At 48.6% G+C, this 22,812-nt stretch overlaps 1 protein-coding gene and 1 long non-coding RNA gene across 9 annotated transcripts in view; one reads left to right on the top strand and one right to left on the bottom strand.

Moving 5' to 3' along the window:
• KIAA0513 (KIAA0513 ortholog) overlaps nt 1–22,812 on the top strand; it is a 59,785-nt gene that overhangs the window by 3,003 nt on the left and 33,970 nt on the right. For 2 of the 8 annotated variants that reach the window (XM_043437880.1, XM_043437872.1), the window contains exon 1: nt 5,830–5,943. The exons of 4 other annotated variants lie outside the window; for them this stretch is intronic. The gene's annotated coding sequence lies outside the window, so the exon portion shown is untranslated. Of the gene's footprint in view, nt 1–5,829; nt 5,944–5,978; nt 6,061–20,272; nt 20,569–22,812 lie in introns of those variants that run through there. 2 more of the 8 variants (XM_043437879.1, XM_043437878.1) reach the window with 2 other exon arrangements.
• On the bottom strand, nt 3,367–5,672 carry LOC122421677. Its single transcript, XR_006263556.1, has 2 exons — nt 5,059–5,672; nt 3,367–4,975 (listed from the first exon to the last, which is right to left on the bottom strand). It is a non-coding gene; the product is annotated as an uncharacterized LOC122421677 (long non-coding RNA).

The following is a 22,812-nucleotide window of genomic DNA, read 5'->3' as shown; positions in this document are numbered from 1 at the left end:
GCTACATGGTACAACCGAAAATTTAAAAATTAAGTAAATTAAAGAGAAAAAAACACACTGATTTCATTTGAAGGAGGGGCAAGGGTAAGATTCTGGGGCAACAGCCTTGGTAACAGAATCACTTGCCTTGCTGTCTATTCTCCAGAACCTATAGAGTTGGGACTCCCCTGTTGGGTCCAGTGGCTGGGACTGCGCACTTCCAGTGCAGGATGATCGAGTTCGATCCCTGGTCAGGGAACTAGCTCCCACACACTGCAACTAAAGATCCCAAGTGCTGCAACTAATACCTAGTACAGCCCAATAAATGAATAGATAAATAAATAAATTTTAAACCTATAGAATGGAACTTCCCTCATGGTCCAGTGGTTAAGAATCCGCCTTTCAATGCAGGGGACATAGGTTCGATCCCTGGCCTGGGAACTAAGATGCCGTGTGCTGGGAGGCACTTAAGCCCACACACGCCACAGCTACTGAGTCCCTTCACCACAATGAAAGGTCCCTAGTGCTGCAGCTAAGACCTGATGCTGCCAAAAAAAAAAAAAAATCCTATAGAGTTAGAAAGAGCTTAAAGCAAACAAAAAGATCCTTAGACCCAGATAACCCAAGGGTGTGCACGACAACACCTAGTTGTCCACTGAAGACACACAATAATTTTGTGACCCATTTCAAAGTCTTTCACAAAAAGACTTGTAATTCTCCTCAGCCCCCACATTTGTATGGGCTTGTTTACTGTAACTTGAAAATTGCCCTGTTGCTAAAGGAAAGAGCATGATGAAATCATTCATCAAAATATCTAACAGGATGACAACAGCTGACAAAAACAATTCAACTCTTATCAAGGATTTTCATCTCTTTCTCAATAGACTTGATATGTGGTCTTCTGCAAGTCATTTCCCTTCTCTAAGCCTCAGCTTTTTTTAATCTCTCAAAAAATACAAGATTAGACTTGATTTCTAAGGTTTCTTCCTGTTTTGAGACTGTGGTTCAACACACCTTTTTTTTTTGTCTCTCCTTGATTTCTTAAGGCCCATGGAACCAAACACCTACCATTGGACGTCCTCACAGGAATGAGGACATCTCAGCTCCAGGATCAGTTCTGTGTATCCATCAGGAGCTAGTGTGCAGCTAACCACTCATCCCACGAGATAGTTCTTTTAAAGTGGAGCCTCTGTTCAACCACATGAAAAGATGCTCAGCCTCATTCAAAGTAAAAGGAATGAATGCAGATTTAAGAGTATCAGGAGATCCCATTTTTCACCTAGTCAGTTGATGAACATTAAAGTTTGGCGATTCTGTGTGTTGGCCAGGAAGACCAAATTGGTGCAATTGTCACTTTACTCAGCTCTTTGCAGAGCAAGACAGAAGTATGAATCACAAAAATTTAATTGTATTTACCCTTTGACCCAACAATCCCACTCAGCAATTTATCCTCCAGATAGAGTCCCTCATGCACACAAAGATGTTTGCACTTCAGTATTTACAGTAGAATGTTTGTAGAAGCAAAAAACTGCATCGCCCTATATGCTGTCAGTATATTAAGTAGAGTATGTTATACATAGGAATGGAATACTGTGCAGTGATCTTTGAGGTATATTAACTCTATCATGTCAGTTCAGTTCAGTTGCTCAGTCGTGTCTGACTCTGCGACCCCATGGACTGCAGTACGCCAGGCTTCCCTGTCCATCACCAACTAACTATGGTGTCAAACTGTGTATTTGAAAAAGAAAATCTGGGGAATATATATGTTTATATATACAATCCCTGGGAAAATGTACAAGGAATAGGTTTGTAACTTGTTAAGTTTGTAAACCATGTATCCATTTTTAAATACATAAAAATTTAAATGAGACAACCCAATAGAACAATTGGCAAAACACTTGAACAGGTACTTCACAGAAGAAAATCCAAACGTGAAAAAATGCTAATTTTCATTAGTCATCAGGGAAATGCAAACTTCAACCACAATGAAATACTATTTACATACCCACTAGAATGACTAAGATGGAAAAACACCAAGTGCTGGTGAGCGTGCAGAGAAACTGGGACTTTCATCCACTTCACTGTTGGGGGCAGGAATGTGATTGTTAAACCACCCCACAGGGGTATCTACTGAAGACAGATGGAAAGACTTGTGATAGAATGTTCCCGCAATACACAGCACAGCATTGTTCATGGATATTCAGGTTGTTTGCAGTTTGGGGCTAGAATGAACAAATAGTAGTATACCTATACAGTGAAATATAATACTATACAGAATGAAAGTGTCCACTACACACAAGTAAATCTCACAAACAGGATGTTGAATAAAAGCTCAAAATTGGGCAAAACTGACCTTTGGTATAGGAAGACAGGGCAGGGCTGTGACTACCACTGTAGTGGGGATGCTAGGGGGCTAGTGATCTTCTCTTTCTTGAGCTGGGTGCTAGTTGTATGAGTGTTCACTTGGTAAAAATTCAGCCTTGTACATTTATGATTTGTATGCTGGTACTTTAACAGTGGGAGGGAAAGAGACTTCCAAGGGCTGTATAGTGGAAAAATCAGAAATTTGTTCAGAAGGGAGTTTGGGTGGTTTCTTATTTTTTCCACTGAGATTGTGATGTGGAATGCATCAGCCAGATCAGGGAAGCCAGAAGGCTGAAGCTCCCCAACCCAAGGTGTTGAACAAGGCCCAGGAAGTCTAAACAACCCAAAGTGGAGTGACACGTTCCTGAATTCCTTTTTACTGGGTCACCTCTCCTCCGGCTGCAGGTAGAGCCCTTGGGGGCAGCAGGCCTGTGCCTTGGGCTGTGCGTTCTCTGGAATCCCAAGCTGGCTCTCTCCTGCCCTTCAGCGTGTCTTCCTCCCTGGCACATTATTAATAATTCCTCCTTCTCTCCCATTCCTGCGACAGTGCAATACGCAGCAAATGAATGAATGAACATGCATTGGCTGGCCCCTTGTTCAGATGAAGCAATAGGCCCTCGGAGTTTAAGGCGTGTGCTGAAGGTCATACAACTGGGAGAGGAGCTCATAGCCTCCTGCTCCTGAAGCGCCCTCTACAGGAAGAAACGTGTATACACATGGCTGATTCATTTTGTTGTGCAGCAGAAGCTAACACAGCATTGTAAAGCAATGATATTAAAAAAAAAAAAAAAAAGATACTAAGGGAAAAAAAAATCCTGAAGAAAAAATCTGATCTGAGAATGAAGCCCATCTCAAAGGGAAGCAGTCAAGAAGGTGAGAGAGATGAGACCAAGTTCTGATGATGTCACTTGGCCCCTGGATCCAAGTTGGCCCCTGGGGTTGGCTGGGCCAACCCCAGAACTTTTCAGTCATGTAAGCCACTGTATTCCTACTATTACCACTTTACCATTTTTTTTTGGGGGGGGGGGTGTGTGTCTTGAGGCATGCAGCACCCCAGTTCCCCGACCTGAGTCAAACCTGCACCGCCTGCAGTGGAAGCTCAGTCTTAACCACTGGACCACCAGGGAAGTCCCTACATTCCCTCTTTTTGAAAAACCAGTTTGCCTGGACTTTTGTCACTTACACATTTACATTCTGGTAAATATACCTCCCAGGTCCAAACACACTAGTTCTATATTTCCTCGAATTACCAGTATAGATTTCGTATCTTGAAATCTCATGGTTAACCCAGCATGACTTGATCTTTGCCACTGGTGCTTCCTCTTCTGAGGGGTCACAGATGTTTTTCATGAGTCATCTGTCCTGAATGTTTCCCAGGCCCAATGTCTAGGTCACTGATCTGTGGTTTGCAGAATTTACTTTCTTCCCCTTTTTAAGTAAAATGGCCGTGTCATGTGCTTCTCTCCAACCTTCTGGCAAGTTCAGAAGATCTTTTCTGAGGTTTGGAGAGATAGATGAATCTCTTGAGGACAAATGATATTTCCCCCAAATGGAGTCTGACCCGGAATGAACCCTCATTTTCCAATTTTCCTGAATAGTTGGTATCACCAGAGTGAGAACAAGGCTGCAAGAGTCCACTTCTGGTGCTGGGTTCACTCACTGAACTAAGGTAGGACTTCCTCCAGTCACAGGTACGATCCTCCTCCATTCCATACAGTCTTCATGATGGTCTTGTAGCCTGCGGGATGCCCCCATCTGTAGTGCCCACATAAGGGAATGAAGACCGTCTTACACTTCTCTGAATTCACACGAAGCTTAAAAAAACCAGAGATCTGTTTCTCACAAATGATGACTACACGGAGCTGGTCATGCAAATTAGAAATGGACCAGAAGCAGCTGAGGTGCTGAAGGCCCCACGTCTCTTATAGAACCACAGCTCCCAGATCTTTCCTTCCCGTTGGTCCCTTAAACCTTCCCAAGCAAGTCTTAACAGGCCACCTTCCCAGGGACCAGCAGCTCCATGTGTGGGGCACAAGAAAGACACTTGATCGTCAATCCACAGGTCATCTTTTCTTCTAAGTGGCAGAACTCCAGTTCCTCCTGCCTAACTCCTTGGACTTCAGAGAACACCCCCCGCCCCAGTTTTCTGAAGCTGACATTCTGTCCGAGTTCAGATGCCAGGACATTTATTTAAAGGTCGAGCCTTATAAGGGCTTCCCTGGTGACTCAGTGGTAAAGAATCTGCCTGCTAATGCAGGAGATGCAGGTTCGATCCCTGGGTCAGAAAGATACCCTGGAGAAGGAAATGGTGACCCATTCCAGTATTCTTGCTGGGGAAATCCCATGGACAGAGGAGCCTGGGGGGCTGCAGTCCATGGGGTCGAAAAGAGTTGGACACAGCTTAGTTACCCACCCAAAGGCGCTCTATAGCTCTGCTGTGTAGCTCTGGCACTGTCTTCAGAGAATTTGCAGTGTCATGATTCAGTCTGTTTCACTAGGTGCTAGAACCAAGCTTGCCATAACCCCAAAATGTTTGGGAGGGGGGTGTCCATTTATATTCCTATGCTTGCTCTTGAACTGAAAAATCTTCCAGATACATGTATGACTGAGTCGTTTTGCCGTCCACCTGAAACTGTCACAACACTGTTAATCAGCTATACTCCAATATAAAATAAAAAGCTTAAAAAAAGTGTCCGAAGCACACTTATTTTTTACCTTTTGTGGTTTTGGTTTGTTCTTTTGAAGAGATGTGGAAGAAACCCAAGCCGGACAGCACGAAAATTGTGTTTACTGTATCTGGTGAAAAGATGCTGATGGGCGTAGGAGTTCTGGAGCAGAAAGTGGAATCCATCATCTTATTAAGAGGCCCCCTTTAAAAAAAAAAAATCAATCGGCCTCACGGTGCCCTTCCTTCCGTTCCATACATCCTTGCCTGACTTCTTTCACAAGTACGTTCCTTAATGTTAAGGCTTCAGCCTAACTGAAACAGGCAAGCAGGAAATGGCATAAGGGGATCCTTGTCTTAAAGGTGCGGATACCAGGGCGGGGTAAAGCAACCCGAATCAGGTTATACTTCCTTCCCGGGCTTCCCCACCTCCAGAATCACCAAATAATCCACTCGTCTGCCCGCAGACCGGCCTGCACGCACCCCCCCCCCCCCCCCACTCCCTAGCTCTGCTCGGCCCGGGAGAACACCCTAGTTTTTTGAGCAGATCCAGGAAACGGGGTTGCGGCGACCTTCTGTTTGAGGTCCCCAAGAGTGCTCCCAGGGTGGGGCGGGGGGTTGGGAACCACGCCAGCAGCCGAAGGGCGGCCCCAGCCCGGGAGCAGCGGAGAGCCTCGGAGCCTCGGAGCCTCGGGCGCCGGTGGCGGCCCCACCCCAGCACGTGACGCCGCTTCTGGGCCGCCCCGCACCTGCGCAGTCCAGGCGGGGGTCGGGGGGGGGCGGTCCCGGGCTGCTGACTGACAGCTCGCGCGGGCCGGCGCCTCAGAAGTACCCGGCTCCGAGGCCGGCGCAGTGACCGCGCCACCGAGCCCGAAGGCGCCCGCCCGCGCTCTCGCTCCCGGGCCCGCCCGGCCGGCCGGCCGACCCCCGCCGCGGTGAGAGGGGCAGGGGGCCAGCTGGCGCCCGTGAGGGGGACGGCGTACCGGGCTCTGTGGGCGGCGCGGGGACTCGCTCTCCGAGGGGCGACAGCCGGAGCGCGCGGGGACCGGCGGGTGAGGGGTGGTCGGGTGGGGGCCGGGGCCCCGGGGGGCTCTGCGGGGTCGGCCTCGGCTCGCGCAGAGGTGAGGAAATGGGAAGAGGGGGCCAAGAGTCCACCTTGCGGGGAGCAGGGCCCTCCCGGGGGTGGGGGCGCCGGCTGGAAAAGGTGTCCCCATCCCTGGCGGCTGACGGTATCGCCAGGTGGCTTAAGAATGGAGCCGGTTCCCCAGTTTGGGGGGAGGAACCCCCCCACTCCTGGACGAGCGTGCTGGGGAGGGGCTTCCTCGAACCGGGATGGGGAAGACTCTTGGCGAGTTGTGCTGCGTGCTGGGCTTTAAGTTTGCTGCCCCTCTGCTTCTTAGGTGGCAGCGGGGGCGGTGTGGGGGCACAGGAGAAGGCTTGGCCCGCCTCCCCGGGGTCCCCTCCTCCCCGCGGTGGTCGGAAGCAAGTGGAGTTTTGCCGCGGGGCCGCGGTACCCGCGCTGTGGAGGGCAGCTGCTTCAGGGTGGCCTGGCCCAGGGACCAGGGTCTTGGAAAGGACAGGATGGGGAATTTTCTGGAGCTGGGTGCGAGTTTCGCCTTGCGTGGGGTCTGGGCTTCCCCGGGTTGTAGGCTGATTGGATTTGGGAGGAGGAAGAGGACTTGATTAGTAGGCACTGGCCAGCTCCTGTGACTCCGGTTAAGTGTGAGGCCAGGGTGCCCCCTGCAGACTGGGCAGGAACCCACCTCTGAGCTGGCACAGGTGAGGAGCTTGACGGTGCAGCTTGACTTGCTGGGGTGAGTAAATGCTAGGGGCAAGCTGACAGCTGTCAGGGACCAGGCCACCCTCCAGACCATTGTCACCTAAAGCTGAGGTTTGGCGCTCATTTGATTCTAGGCACCCCCTCCCTCAACCTAAACCAGGGCAACCATGGTTAGGTGCTTAACACTGAATTAAGCAAAGGAAAAAATTTCAGTTGTATTACACGTGAGCGCTCCTTTCCGTCTTTCCGTGGTTCTGTTTGGAAGTGTGTGTTTTCCCCTTGTTCCATCTCTCCCTTGGGCTGTCACTGGCTTTTGTTTCCACTTGGTGCAGAAATAGGACTGCTTACGCATTTGAAGCACAGGGCGATCGGCTATTGAGATCAGCTCACAATGAAAAAGTTGACTCATGAGGTTCTTTTTCCATTAAAGAGATGAAGATGGTTGAGGACTCAGGCATATGCCCTTTACTGAACAGATTATCTCTAACTTCTCATTTGGTTCTGGAATACATTCCTGTGATTTTCTGCCGTGTTTGTCTTATGTATGGCATGTGTGGGTTAATGTGAAGATAGTCTGTATTATTTGAGAACACAGCAACTAAGGCCAATGAAAAGCCAGTGACCTGAGTAAATCACAAACCTTAAATAATTTGCTACAGATTTCCAGACAGTGTAGAATATCCACAGATATTAGACATGGTCCTTTTTGCATGACAGTAGCTTTGGTTCTTCTGAGGTAAATTGCTTTAGGGTGACCCCCAAATGGCTCTGAAGGGCTTCTCAGGTGGGTCAGTGGTAAAGAATTTGCCTGCCAATGCAGAAGACATAGGTTTGATCCTTGGTCCGGGAAGATCCCTGGGAGAAGGAAATGGCAACCCACTCCAGTTTTCTTGCCTGGAGAACCTCAAGGACAGAGGAGCCTGGCAGGGTACAGTCCGTGGGGTTGCAGAGAGTCAGACATGACTGAGTGACTGCGCAGTGACAAAATGGCTCTGAGGGGACTTCTTTTAGGACAGTTTTTAGGAAGGGTTTAAGGTGGAATGAGTCATGCTACCTGCCTCTGTCTCTTTTCTCCTCTTCTCTCAAAAGAAAATAATCAGGTGAAAAGAAACATCAAAAGCATTTCTCTCTGGGAAGAGAGAAAGTCAGGGAAGGTCAACCCATATGACCTGCAAAGGGAGGAGTAAAAATCCCAATTGCCAATGATAACCCCTCACTTTTACACCACAGAGTAATTTGTAAAGGGTTCTCACACACAGAATCTTAACTGATCTTCATAAATGTCACAGATGAGGAAACAGGCTAAATGGCTTGCTCGTGGTCACTTAGCTAGTAGGGGCAAAGCAGAGTGTTCAGCCTAGCTGTCTGACACCAGATGCAGTGGCCCATCACTGCTCTGCCGAGTGGGATGCAGGATGCGGGCCGATGACACACACATCCCAGGGCCCGAGGGTTCCCAGCATCCCTGTCTCCCATCGCTTTCCCCGCTCGCTAAGGCAGCATGGCTCTCAGGCGTAGATGCTCTCCACCACTTCCTTCTACCCCTGGCTTGAGCGTCTGCGTGTACTCAGATTTGTTTATAGATCCTTGAGAAACCTAGTGGGAAGTATGATTACAGGGAGTGTTTTGCTCAAGCGCTCAGAGTTTCCTAATAGTCTAGGTGTCTTCAGCCGTGTGATGCAACAGACCAAGGCAATTCTAGGGACACTTGCCATAATCGTTTTCCTTGTCCTCCACCCGGAATAAAAATGCAGTGGTTGTGAAACCTGAGGAGTTGACCCAGTACTTTTGTTTGTTTTATCTAGCTTTTTTTATACACGGCATTGTTTGCGTTATGGCGATGCTTTTTTTTCCTTTAAAGAGGGCACAGCTGTTCTCATTAGGAAAGAATAAACTTGAATCCCATCTTCTAGATCTGAGCATCTAGATCTGAAAAAGGACACCAGAGGAGTTTATCTGAGTGTGTTTCAGCAGGTCAGTGGTACAAAACAGTTTTTAAAAAGTCAAGGCAGTCTGGGGCACATCAGTGGATGTGTAGATCTGGAATGACAAAGGTGAAAGTTCTCGTGTTGAGGAGTACAGGCTCCAGGTACACAGGCTTCAGTCGTTGTGGCATTCGGGCTCAGTAGTTGTGACTTTCAGACTCAGTTGCTCAGCAACATATGGAATCTTCCTAGCCCAGGGATCGAACCCTTGTCCCCTGAATTGGCAGACAGATTCTTAGCCACTGTACCACCAGGGAAGTCCCTGAGTGATTAAACAACAACAACCAACAACTATGAATCAAGTCATGTCTCTCCCCAGTGACATCTTAGTAGTCGTGGGATCAGATGCAAGCTTCTTACCTGGGCCCACTATGCAAGGACTGACTGACCTTCCTCGTTGCTCCAGCTTCATCAGTTGCCACTCCCTCCCTCAACAAAAGTCCTTCCTTCTTTCTGAGCCTTGACTGGGTCTAACTTGCTCTGTCTCAGGGCGTTTGCACTGGCTGTTCCTCCAGCCAGATTCTCCCATGGCTGACTCCTTGTCATTCAGGTCACTGGTCCAGTATCACAAGCTTAGTGGGACCTCCCCTAACAATCTAAATAATTTCATCCTGGTCCCTAACCCACTTCGCTCATGTTATATTGTTTTACTTTCGTCATCGGTGTCAGAAATGGCCATATGTGTACTTGCTTTTAGTGTTGGCTCCCCATTTAACATTGTATCAACAGTGCCCCAAAGAGTGCCTGACATGTAGTAAGTGCTCAATAAATATTTTCTAAATGAATGATTTTTATAACAGACCTTGTCAAAGATAAGAGGGATTGCTGCATTGGTAGATAATAAGTTAGTCTTCTTTTACTAGAGACAGCTATCCGTAGGCTGGTCAGCTGACTGTCAGGCCAGAGAATTTTAAGCTTTAGACAGACAGTAAAACCAGATCGGTTTCTTTATGAGTCTCCTAGGGCTGCTGTAATAGTATTTTTGTACCACAAACTGGGGGGTTTTAAGCAAGAGGTATTTATTCTCTTACAGATCAGGAGACAAGATGTGCAAAATCAAGGTGTCAGCAGGGTTGGTTCCTTCTTGGGGTCTCAGAGGCAGTATCTGTTCCTGCCCCCCTGTCGGCCTCTGGGGGTTTCCAGCCATCCTTTCTGTTCCTTAGCTTGCAGCTGCATGACCCCCATCCTTGCCTCTGTGGTCACATGGCCTTCTCCCTGTGCGTCTGTGTGTATGTATGTGTGTTTTCACAGTATCTTCCCTCCGTGTGTGTCTCCCTGTCTCTTCTTATAAAGACACCAGTCAAATTGGATTTGGGGCCCAATCTATTCCATTATGACTTTATGACTTAAAAAAAAACTGTTTATTTAGTTGGCTGCGCCAGGTCTTCGTTTCGGCATGCAGGATGTTTAGTTGTGGCATGTGGGATCTAGAACCCGGGTCCCCTGCATTGGGACCGCAGAGTCTTAGCCCCTGGACCACCAGGGAGGTCCCTCAGCATCTCTTTCCGTGGTTCAGTTCACGGAGCGCTCAAAGCATAACACCTTCTAACTTCGAGAGCCAGTAACATTTTACGGGGTAAAACTGGCAGGAGGGGCCGGGTTATTTTTCGGGCTAATGACATGGATTTGGATGTTTGTGCCTAAAGCATTTGTGATCCTTACAACTTGCAGCTTACAGCTTGTGCTCTAGGTGTGTCCTGGGCGAGGAGAGGGAGGGTCTGAGCCACAGAGGGACTCGCGTGGGGTCGTCCAGGGCCGCACGAACCTCCTGACTGCCTGCAGAGCCCGTGGCCTCTCCCTCAGCCGCTGGCGGTGAGGTCTCCCTGCTGGCTCCAGCCTGGGGCAGGATGTGGAGTTTCTCCGATGGCTCCAAGGGGCCCTGGGGGGATGACTGCTCCCCTGGCACACGTCTGTCTCTGCCCTTGTGGCAGAGGGTTGGCTCCCTGACGGCGAGATAATCGATGCAGCTGGACACGATGTTCCCGTGTCAGGCCTCGCGCAGCCGGTCGGAGCTGGAGGCCACAATATCAGAGCAGTCACATTTTTCCTTTGTGGGGCTTTCCCAGTGATTCTGAGGGGCTTTTAAGTAAGGCTTTTGAGAATTCTGAGTTTCAGTGTCTCAGATTTTGACCCTGAAAAAGGTTCAGAAAAAGGGCCATGTAGGAATTGCTAGAAAAACTTGTGATTTGGGCCTGGGCGGGGAGAATGGGGTTGGGGGTGGTGAGAGCAGGGCAGCCTGCGAGCAGAGCGGCCAATATAACTTGTCCCTTTGCCTTCGGAGACCTTTTTATTGCTGGCTTCATCTCACCCAGGTGCCCAATTCCCACCCCTCCCCTATTTAATTTTTTGTTGGCTGGGTAATTCATGCAGATGGTACAAAACTCAAATGATATGGGAGGATGTCCAGGGAAAAATGATTTCTGTCTCTACCTCCCCTCCCCTGGCTTCCCAGTCTCCTCCCCAGCGGCACCATCTCTGCCCATTTCTGTGTCGTTTGCAGAGACTGGATGTCCTTTAATGTCCCCAAGTACCACCCCCACCCACCCCATGTCATCCCACATGCTGCACTCCCATCCTGACTTTTCACGCCTCTTGCCTTTTCAGACCCCTTGCTGTGGGGACCTGTTAAGCTGGCCTGTTCCCAGGTGCTGAGAGCTGATGGCAACACCTCTGCCGAGAGTTTTATATTTAGAAGGGAGATGCTTAGGAAAAAAGGAATCTGTAATGGTAGAGCGTGGGGCCTTCAGGGAGGAGTGTGGGAGCAGAGCTGGTGTCTGTGGGTTCGGATCCGGTGCCTCGAACTTCAGGGTTAGCCCTGGCGAGGAGGCCTGTGTGCCTCCCGTCACAGCCTGTGAGGGCAGCGCTGGCTCTCAGGGTCACGCAGGTCCAGTCCAAGTACCGCGCTGCGTTTGCAGCTCATCTCTCCCATGGCCTGGTCTGGGGTGGGGCCCATCCTCCGTGTTTTACGCACAGTTTGGTGGTATCTTCATAGCTCTCAGAAGGTAGTGTGGTTCCAGCGTGGCACATCGGGTGACACTCTGTGTCTCGTGACAGAGGAGGGACGTCATGGAAGAAAAGCCTCTCATCCTTGGGGCCTTCTGGGCTCATTCTGGAAACTTTCTTCTGCCTCTGAAGATGCAAAGTGAATGATCAAGATGCACTGCACTGTGGGAATCATCTCCACCAAAAGCTGAAAGAAATGGTAAATCTGGAGGAGAAAAAAAGACAGTCAAGGGGATTGTCTTTTCTCCTCGTTACTGAATCCATGGATGGAAGCTCGTGCTGGGTGCGGGCCGTGTTCCCAAGGGCCAGCCTTTCACAGACAGGTGTGCTCCGAGGCCTTTGCATCCCAGCCAGGCATGACTCAGAGCTGATGACTCACCGGTGGCAGTGATGACCAACAAGCAGGGGAAAAGGAGAATCTCGAAAGAGCAGCACAAACGGAAAATGCCAGAGTTAATGAGCTTGGAGGGTTACTGTTCAGGTGACGTCCTTGAGTGAGGGGCTTTGGGGGTGAAGCAGGGAAGCTAAGATGTAAAAATAGAGCCCAGGAAAAGTGTGTGGGGGGGGAACCCTCACAAGAGAAGAAAGCTGAACTGAACTGTGTGTTCATAGTAAATGCCAAGAATGAAGTCAAAGAATTTAGTGAGACGGGAACAGTGAAAAGCTTAATTCGTGTGGCGATGCACAGGAAATAGGAAAGCAGTTCACGGAGGGAAGCTGGTTCACTTCCCTCTCTGGAGGGAGACAGGTTATGTTGGACTTCTAGAAGCAGCAGGATCACTCTCAGGAGCCTGAGGCCCAATCTGGATGATGAAAAATTTCATTTTCCTGTTGTCGTGGAGTAAAGGTTGTCCACATAATCAAATGTAACGTACAGGGAATTAATAAGACCCTTGTGCCCCATGAAGGAAGCAGCATCTCGGACTTCCATCTCTCAAGTCACCCCAAGGGGCCAAAACCTGAGGGACCCCAGGGATTGACCCCTCCCGCCCAGTGGTCCTTCTCTGTCCTCACCTGTCCTTTTTCTGCACAGCCACAAAGAGCGCAGCATCTTTGTACAGTTAAAATCAGATCGTGGCATTCCCCTGAGGCAAACCCTCCAGGTCTCTCCAAGTGCTCCTGGGATGAAACTCCCCGACTCCTTAACTTGGCTCCCAAGCCCCTGCCAAGTATGTGGCAGCCCCACAGCCTCAGCCAGACCAAATTCATTCCCACCACAGAGCCTGTGAACTTGCCGTTTGCTGGGGCCGGGCTGCTGGTGGGCAGTGGAGATTTCTCAGGCTGAAGGAACAGAAGGGCAGGATGAGCCACGCATGTGGGCTTCAGCTTCTAGCAGCCGCACAAACAAGTCAATGAAACAGTCCCAATTAACTGTAATAGTAGATTTTATTTAAGCCAGTATGCCCAGGATATGATCATTGACATATCTAATCAATATAAAAAATTGTTGACAAGACAGCTTACATTCTCTTCCTGCACTAAGTCTGGGGTCTGTGTGGTTGGCACATCTCAGTTTGAGTGAATCATGTTCCCTGGCTCAATGACCACACCGGGACAGTGGCTGCAGCCCTATCCCACTTGTGCTTTTGTTTCATTTTGTTTCATTCATCACTGCACTTACGATGGGGAGCATGATGCCTCCTATTTACCTCTGTTCTCTGATTTGAGCACATGCTCCTGGAGGCCTGGACTTGTTTGCCTTGTCCACTTGGCATAGCGCCTGGCACCCTGTGATGCTCAAGAATGTTTGCTGAGGGATCAAACACACACATGACCGAACAAATGAACCACGTCTCCATCCGCTTCACAGCCCAGAGGCAACTGAATAGTCACTGCCATTTAGAGCCTCCTTTAATCAGGGGAATTTCATGCACAAGGCTTCCTGTTTCTCGTAGGTCCCTAACTACTTCATATCAGGACTTGGGTATGTCACAGGCCCATCGTGATAGTTCTTTACTGAGCTTATTTGTGGGGTGACGGCGATACTACCAAGAAAAAGATTTTCAAAAGGAAACAGTGAACAGGATTGAGGCTCTGTGGTGTTGTTACTGCTCAGAGTTAATCTAGATCAGGGATTTCAACTGGGGACAACATCTAGGGACCTTCTGCTTGTCACAGCTGGATGGTGCTTCAGGCATCCGTGGGCGGAGGCCAGGGATGCTGCCGAGTGCGCAGAACAGCCCCCACTGCCGAGAATTATCCAGCATGCATGCTGCTGGAGCCCTGCTGTCGATCAGCATGGCTTCCTGTTGGCTGCGTTTCTGAGTTACCTCTGGTAACGTCAAGGAGGCTATTAGTCTCCAGAAACTTGACAGGTTCTGTGCTGGCCCGTCTTTTCATTCCCTTGTCTCCCTTTCATGTAAACCCACCTCTACTTAGCATTTCTTTTCCTAAAAGGGCAGACCAAACAGGCACTGCCTCCAGCTAAAGGCTTTGAGATGAAAAAAAAAAATGCCGCTCCACGTTTGCCGCAGGAATTAGATTTCTTCAGGGAAGACGTCTGGAGAAGCCCTTGCTGAGAACTGTGGATCCATGTGCTTTACGCCCGTGGAAGCTGTTTGGAAACCTTTGCAGCAAAGCAGAAGCGGAAACCCATTTCTTGCCACCTACCTCGAAGTCAGCATCTGCCATCTACATTTTCAAGCAAACAGACAGACATGTACTGCACTGCGGGAGTGCAGTGCAGAATCACACCTGTTTCAATTCTTGTTATATGAACGCCCCCCAAAATCAGAGAGTTCAGCTCCCATACTATTGTAGGTAGAAAAGGGATTGATGATAAGTTTCAGGTTTACACTTTGAGAGAATATTTGCAAGCATTAAGTGGCGTTGTGCTGCACTTGATGATCTTTCTCATCCTCAGTCGTCTGACTAGGTCTGAGTAAGTCTGAACATCTATGTGTGTGTGCACGCGTGTGTGTGTGTGTGTTGGGGATTATTACTGTCTCATGCCTGCTGCTTCGCGTGTGTGTGTGTGTGTGTGTGTGTGTGTGTGTGTGTTGGGAATTACTGCTGTCTCTCACCTGCTGCTTCTTGCTGTTTTCTTTTTTCTTTCTTTTTACTTTTTGGCCACACCTCACAGCATGCAGGATCTCAGTTCCCTGACCAGGGGTAGAACCACACCCCCTGACTGCTAGACCATCAGAAGTCCCCCATGCTGTTTTCTCTGCAGTGTCTTCCCTTGCCTGGCTGGCAGGCTCCCACCAGATTTGATCCGAACAGCGCAGTCCAGGTCTTCCCCAGGCAGCATCACCTGCTTCTGCTTCCGCTTCCGGTCTCCCATTCACGCCTACATCCTGGAAGGACAGCGCTGCTTCCCCTTGCTATAATCATTCACTTATGTCTGTCTCTTCTTAGATGGTGTTTGGGAAAGGAAGGCCCATATCCTATTCATCTTTGGGTCTCTAGGACTTAATCACAACTCCCACGACTTGGTAAGGACTTAGTAAATGGTCACACACGTGACCTGAACTCTACAGGATAACACGTTTCGTCCGTCATGCTGGCACTTCGTCCATCTGAGATGAGAGGCAGCGGCTGTGTCCTTGGCCTTCGACGATGAAAGTTGCAGGACTTGGCACTGAGCAGAGAGATGTCAGACCAGCCCCGGGGCAGGAGTGCTCCCTCCTCTCCCCAGCTCTCTGTTTCACTCGGCTGGCGCTGCTGTGGGCACAGTGTGGGCTCCAGAGCAGCTGCGCGCGCACCGCTGTGCCGCTTTGCTGACACCCCGTCCCTTCCCTGTGTCACCATTTCCCATCTCAGAGCGGTCCGTGAGTCTGCACCTTTCCCCTGAGCTTCCTGTCAGCCTCCCCATTCCTTTCTTTTTTTTAATTAAAAAAAAAAATTTTTTTTTAAATCTTTTGGCTGTGCTGAGCGGCATGTGGGATCTTAGTTCACCAACCAGGGATTGAACCCAGGACCCCTGCTTTGGAAGCACATTGCTTTAACCACTGGACTGCCGGAGAAGCCCCTCCCCATTGTGTCTGTCTGCCAACCCCCACTGTCTTCTAGAAATCTAAAGTCTCATCTGACACTAATGCTTTGGGGTTTTATTTGAGTAAAATAAAATTTGGAATCACTTAGTACATAATTGTTTTGTTTCTGCTCCTTTGCAAGCGTTAGTTGCTTAATCCTGTCCAACTCTTTGCGACCCCGTGGACTGTTGCTCACCAGGCTCCTCTGTCCGTGGGATTTCCCAGGAGAGAATACTGGAGTGGGTTGCCATGCCTTTCTTCAGGGGATCTTCCTGACCCAGAGATCAAACCAGGGTCTCCTACATTGAAGGCAGATTCTTTACCATCTGAGCCACCAGGGAAGCCCGACATCTCCTTTTGTTCTTTTATTATTATTTTAAAATTGTTCAGTTTTTTTTTTTTTTATTAAGGCCCCGAGTAACTAATAGGAAAACGTAGAATTTGTGGGTGAAAAGCACTAAGCCCTGTGTGTTTGCCAGTCTCTACTAAAGTAGGAATTAAAAAACTTCTTTAAATGCTTTGTAAAAAACGTCACACTGCTAATCTGACATTGCCTGCATCACTTCCAAACAGGAAGAGATATAGCTTGTCTTCTCCAGTAGGGATTGATGAGGGGGCTGTAATCCACTCCGGTCACTGACAGCTCCCTTGAGCATGTTTATCTGTCTCCCAGTGAGCAGTTACCTCCTCGCCTTACAGCAAGGTCATGGACCCAGACTCTGCTGGGGCTTATCTAGACTTTCTTACTTAGCTCTGTGGCTTTAGACAGTTAGTTTAAAATACTTATCTAAAAAGCTCTTTAGACAGCTTCTCTAACCCTTCAAGTTTCTTCAGCCATAAAATGGGAATAATAATAACCTAGCCTCTGTGTTACAGGAGGATTAAAGCAGCTTCTCCATATAGAGTGCTAGCTCGGGGCTTGGTGTGTCGTGAGCATACACTGGGTGTTGATTGTAATTATTACTTAGTTAATTATTAAAAAGTGCTAAATAATAGTTACAGCATTGTGGAAAAGGACAATCCAAGTCACCTTGGCTTTCTCTCTCGTACCATTGTCGCTGGCTGAAGCAATAGTCCTTCTGGAGGGCACGTCACACCAGGAACCACGGCAGTGTTCAGGTGTGGCCGGACGTCTCCGGTGCTTGCTGAGAGGTGGGAGCAGTGTCTGTTTTGTGATGTCTGCAAATGCCATCCTTTCATTCAAATTCAAATTTGCAAGGGGAGAACATTTTTAGAAAAATGTAATTGTGTGTAGCTTCTATCATGAGTGGTATAAGAATCTTGAAAAGGTTTGATAAAAGACTCTGATTTCACATCTCAGACTTCTTTGTAGAATCGATGATGCTCTGTCATTAGGTCCCGCACTGCTGGACTGTTGTCTCACCCCGTTGTCTCCCTCTCTCTGTCCGTCTGTCTCTCTCATTGTTTCTGGCTCTCTCTCTGTCCCTCTGTCTCTCTGGTCACTGGAACAACCTAGCAGGGCTGGTCTGGTCTTCTTGATGGGATGACACTTTCCTCCATCATGTTTTCAGGAATACTCAGTCTGAAGAGCACATGGGATCTCTCCTGTTGACACGAGAGTCTGGAGTGGAGTTTTAGGAAGACACGTTTCCTCAGTAAAGGGGCAGCAGTGGGAAAATGGGGGCTTCCCTGGTGGTTCAGACAGTAAAAGGAATCTGTCTGTAATGAAGGAGACCCAGGTTGGATCCCTGGGTTGGGAAGATCCCCTGGAGAAGGGAATGGCTACCTATTCCAGTATTCTTGCTGGGGAGATCCCATGGACAGAGGAGCCTGGCGGGCTGACAGTCCATGGGAACTCAAAGAGCTGGACATGATTAAACAACCAACACTTGTCCCCCCCCCCCCCCCGCCCCAACCACACGAATGGGCAAACAGGGGCCAATCACTCCAGGAAGGAACAAGCAAAACCAGCTGTGGAGGTGGCGGCCAGGAGGTGGGCATCCTGTCTCATCTTGGCAGGGGACCCAGAGGCATCGCCCCAGTTCTCTTGAACTCTGGGCCTCGGTTGGAGGGATGGGCTGATGGCTGGCAGAGCTTCAGGTGTGGCCGAGCCCGGAGAGCGTGGCCTGCTCCCCAGTGGCCACGTTGCTTCCAGGAGCAGACGCCGCCCTACAGAGTTGGCCTCTTCTTTCTTGGGCAGTTCTGCCCTGCGTGACTGACATGCCTTCAGCTGCCTCAGATGCCTTCCATGGACCTTCATGTTTTTAGAAAGGCATGAGCATTTGCCCGTCTCTTGTTTCCTGAAAACCATAGCGGCTCAGAAAGAAGTCTTGTCTTTTCTCCGCATGGACACTTGGTGTGGCCTCTGCAGCTCAGCCATTGTCCAGTCAGTCATGAGGAAGCTGGGTCCACAGTGTGAACTTGAAGGGGTGCAAGTCAGGAGCCCTGAGTCCCCAGGAAGGGACTCCTGTGTCACCCAGCCCAGGCTTTCAAGGAGATGACTCAGAGACCAGAGCCCTCCCTGGTGGTTCCAGAGCGGAGCTTTGACTGCATTTTCTGTGTGCAGAAGCATGAGACCCCCAACTCTCCCAGCAGCTCCTTCCACTGAAAGAGGGGTCCATCCCTAGTCACAGGCATTGTCTCTGACAGACAGACGTGCTCCCCGACGTTTCCTCGGCAGGAAAGGGTGGGTGGAGAGGGGCCGGGGTGCTCCCAGAGCCGCTCTGGCTCTTAGAGCAAAGTGAGCATGCTCTCTGGGGAGCGGATCCTTGCATTTGGTTCTTACGCAGAGGGCCCATGACTCTATTTTAAGACTGTTGTGGGGGCTCTTGAAATTGAGTCCCATTTCAAAGATTCAGTGATCCCGAGTCACTGTTACTGCAGAGGAGGGGACCGAGTCCTGCCTCGCATGTTGGGGGCACAGGGGGCCTGTTTTCCAGCCTCTTCAGGCTCTGTTGACCTTCTCAGACCAGTGGTCAGCTCACTAGGCTTAATGGAGCTCCTCCGGGTGGCTGACCTTGATCCTTATGTCCAGCTTGGGCTTTTGTACTTGTCTCAGGCCCGTGACTGGACCCCCTACAGGTGAGGCGAATCCTCCAGTGGCTGCTGGCTGAGGGAGGGGCTCGCAAAGGAGACGCTGGCTGGTGGGGGGGAGCCATGCGCAGCCCTGGGGAGGCCAGTGGCCCAGGCGCTCGCACTGCGACCGCCCGCTTTCCCTGATGCAGGGCGTTGCTCTTAACTTGACTGTCGTTGCTTTGGTCTTTGGCTATTTGCGCTTCCTGTAGAGAATCCAGGGAGAGTCGTCTCTGTGAGTTTTTCTCTCATTAAACCTTTCTTACTATGTGTCTACACTGCCTATCCACACCTGTGATATGTGGCTATTCTACTAGCATTGCCTTACCTGTTTTGTTTTAAAACCAAACTGACTTGATCCAGAGTACTTTCTCCCTACTTGCCCCCTTCCTCCACGTAGACAAAGGATGAGAAATTATGGAAAAATGAGGGACCCTGGGATCGAGGACCTGCCCAGTTCTCCACCTTTTGTCTCACGTGTCTGACCCTGTCTGCCTGCAGAAGACGGGTGGCCCACGTGTAGGCAGGTGGTGTCCCGTAAGCTCAGCTGGCACAGGATTGAAAGGACTGATTTGTCTGACCCTGTTCTCCAAGGATTCAGGTCCAGACCTGTTTGTCAGGAAGGGTGTGTGGTTCCAAATGGATGCCTGGGAGAAATGTGGACACAGCTACCTGCCAAACCAAGAAATCTAGGGCACGCGCTAGGCTGCATGAACGTCAGCCATGGAGCTGTGGGGCCTGGGGGCTCTGGGGCCCCACTTTTTATAAGAGAAGTGAAGTGAAGTGACTCAGTCGTGTCCAACTGTTTGTGACCCCATGGACTGTAGCCTACCAGGATCCTCAGTCCATGGGGTTTTCCAGGCAAGAATACTGGAGTGGGTTGCCATTTCCTTCTCCATTTATAAGAGAAGGGAACTACTATTTACTTATTAGCCCCTGTTCTAGGCACTCGGCTCACTGCTTCCACCTCTTTTTTTAAAATTAACATAGAGTAAAATTTAGTTTGGGCCGACTCTGGGAGAGTGGAAGATAGGGAAGCCTGGCGTGCTGCAGTCCATGGGGCCGCAGAGTTGGACACGACTGACCGACTAAACAACAAATAGTAAAGTTGACTTTTTTGGAGTACAGTTCTGTGTATTTTAAAATACGTACAGATTCGTGTAACCATGAATTCAGTTAAAAGACAAAATATTTTCTCCATCACCCCCACATTTCCTTTTGTTGTTTGTTGCACCCCATCCCTAACTCCTGGCAGCCCCGGACCCCCATCTTTTGGAGCACCTAACCCTAACCTTATAAATGGAGTCAGGGTGTAGGTGAAATTCCAAGGACAGTGTTTTTCACTCGGCATCATGCATTTGAGGTTCACCGAGGTGTTACGTGTGGTGGGATTTTATTGCTGAGAGATCGACTCTAGTATGGGTACACCACAGTTTGTTTAGTCATTCACCTGGAGAAGGACATTTGGGGTATTTTCCGTTTGGGACAGTTATGAATAGAGTTGCTAGAAACATTTGTGTACAGATTTTTGTGTGATCCTGAGTTTTCATTTCTCTTAAATACATATCTAGGAGTGGGTGGGTGTGATAAGTATATGTTTATAAGAAACTTCCCAAATCTCCCATCCAGAAGAATTCCAAATGATGTCTGTATATCCTCCACCCTGAAGGGCTTGGCGCATAACTCCCCCTTCCTTAAAGGGGGCCTGCCCACAGCGACAGCCTTCCGAAGAGCACAGTTTGGAAAGGGAGATAAACAAGAGAGCACTCTCAGTGGAGAAGCCTGGTAAGTGTGACCTCAGCCTGATGATCAAGGTCGCCTGGGAGGAGTCATGTTGATAGTGTGTGCCTTTGAAATGATATGATAGAAATGGTACCTTCTCTCTGGGATCTTCCTCCTCAACACCCATAACCCCAGTCTAACCGTGAGAAAAATACCAGGCAGGTCTCCACTAAGGCACATTCTACAAAATACACACAAATACACCTCAGAATTGTGGTTTTCAAAAACAAGGAGAAGCTGAGAAACTGTTGTAGCCTGAGGAGACAGGATGACAGTGTCATGTGGGATCCTGGAACAGAAAAAGGGCATTAGGAAGACATTGAGAAAATATGAATAAAGTATGTATTTCAGTTAATGAGAATGTTTTAATACTGATTCATGAATAATAACAAATATACCTAACTAATACAAGATGCTGACAATAGGGAAAGCGATGTGGGGTATATGGTAGGTCTACAGTAAAGTGAAAAAAGTGAAAGTGTTAGTTGCTCAGTCATGCCTGTCTCTGTGCGACCCCTGGACTATAGCCCACCAGGCTCCTCTGTCCATGGAATTCTGCCGGCAAGAATACTGGAGTAAGTTGCCATTCCCTTCTCCAGGGGATCTTCCCAATCCCGGGGTCGAATCCACATCTCCTGCATTGCAGGCCGATTCTTTACCATCTGAGTCACCAAGGAAGCTTTTTTTGTAAATCTAAAACTACCCTAAAATGTCAAAGTTTACTTAAAAAGCAAAACCAAAACAGCTGGCAAGCCTTTTTGCATTCCTGCCAACAATGTGTATTAGAGTCCCAGTTGCTCAGCATTCTTGTCAACACTTGATGTGACTAATATTTTTTATTTTAGCCATTTTAGCAGGTATGTAACTGGTGGCTCTGTGCTAAGTTGCTTTAGTCATGTCTGACTCTTTGTGACCCCACGGACTGTAGCCCTCCAGGCTCCTCTAGGGAGGAGGAATCCCTCCTCCCCAGGAGGGATCCCTCATGGGACTCTCCAGGCAAGAATACTGGAGTGGGTAGCCTGTCGCTTTTCCAGGGGATCTTCCCGGACCAGGGATTGAACTGGGGTTTCTTACGTTGTAGGTGGATTCTTTACCAGCTGAGATACCAGGGAAACCCCACGTGGTGGCTCACCATGGTTTTAATCTGCCTTCCCCTCATGACTAATGATGTCAAATACCTTTTCATGTACTTACTTACCGTCTGTATCACCTCTGGTGAAATGTATGTTCTTTTGCCCCTTGTTAGGTTGGCTTGTTTTCTCACTGTTAGGTTTTGAGAGTTCTTCCTGTTTTCTGTATACAGATCCCTCATTGGATATGTGATTTGCAAATATGTTCTCCTAGTCTCTAGCTTGTCTTTTCTTTTAACAATGTTTTTAACAGAGAAAAATTTTTAATTTTTACGGAGTCTAGTATATCAACTTTTCCTTTTGTGGATTGTGCTTTCAAATGTCATATCTTAGAACTCTTCACATTGTTTCAGTTGATAAGTTTTTATAGTTTTACATTTGGTCTGTAATCCATTTGAGATAACTTTAATAAGGTGTGAAGGTTTCAGGTCAAGGTTTATCTATTTACTTATTTCTTTGCTCATGGATGTCCAGTTGTTTCAGCACCATTTGTTGTTGAAATGGCTGTCCTTGCTCCATGGAATTGCTTTTGGATCTTTGTCAAAACTCAGTTGGCTCTACTTGTGTGGGGCTGTTTCTGGGCTCTGTCCTGATTCACTGACCTGTGTGTCTGTCGCCCAGCGACATCATACTGTGGAGGGCACGGCCAACAAGTATATTTTTTGTACTGTCTTCTTTCTCCTCTTCTTCTGGGACTCTAGTGACACAGATGTTAGACCCTTCAGTTTTGCTCCACAAGTCCCCAAGGATCTACTCACTTTTTAAAAAACCTTTTTTTTTTCTCTCTGTTGTTCAGATTAGATCATTTTTATTGGTCTGTCTTCATGTTCACTGTCTCTTTCCTTTATCATATTCGTCCTACTATTGTGCCTTTCTAGTGGTTTAAATTTTTTCAGTTACAGTATTTTGTACTTCTAAAATTTTCATTTGATTCCACTTCATTTCTTCTGTTTCTTTGCTGTGACTTTTTGTCTTTACCTTTATTTCAAGAACACTCCTCCTTACTCCTTTGAGTATGCTTTATAATAATGACTTTGAAGTCTTAATTGATTCCAGTACTTTGTCATCTTGGCACTGGCGTCAGTTGATTATACTTTCCCATGTGAGTTGAGGATTT

The sequence above is a fragment of the Cervus canadensis genome, chromosome 18, assembly GCF_019320065.1.
Source record: "Cervus canadensis isolate Bull #8, Minnesota chromosome 18, ASM1932006v1, whole genome shotgun sequence".
NCBI lineage: Eukaryota > Metazoa > Chordata > Mammalia > Artiodactyla > Cervidae > Cervus > Cervus canadensis.
This window is presented reverse-complemented; position numbering and strand designations above follow the sequence as displayed.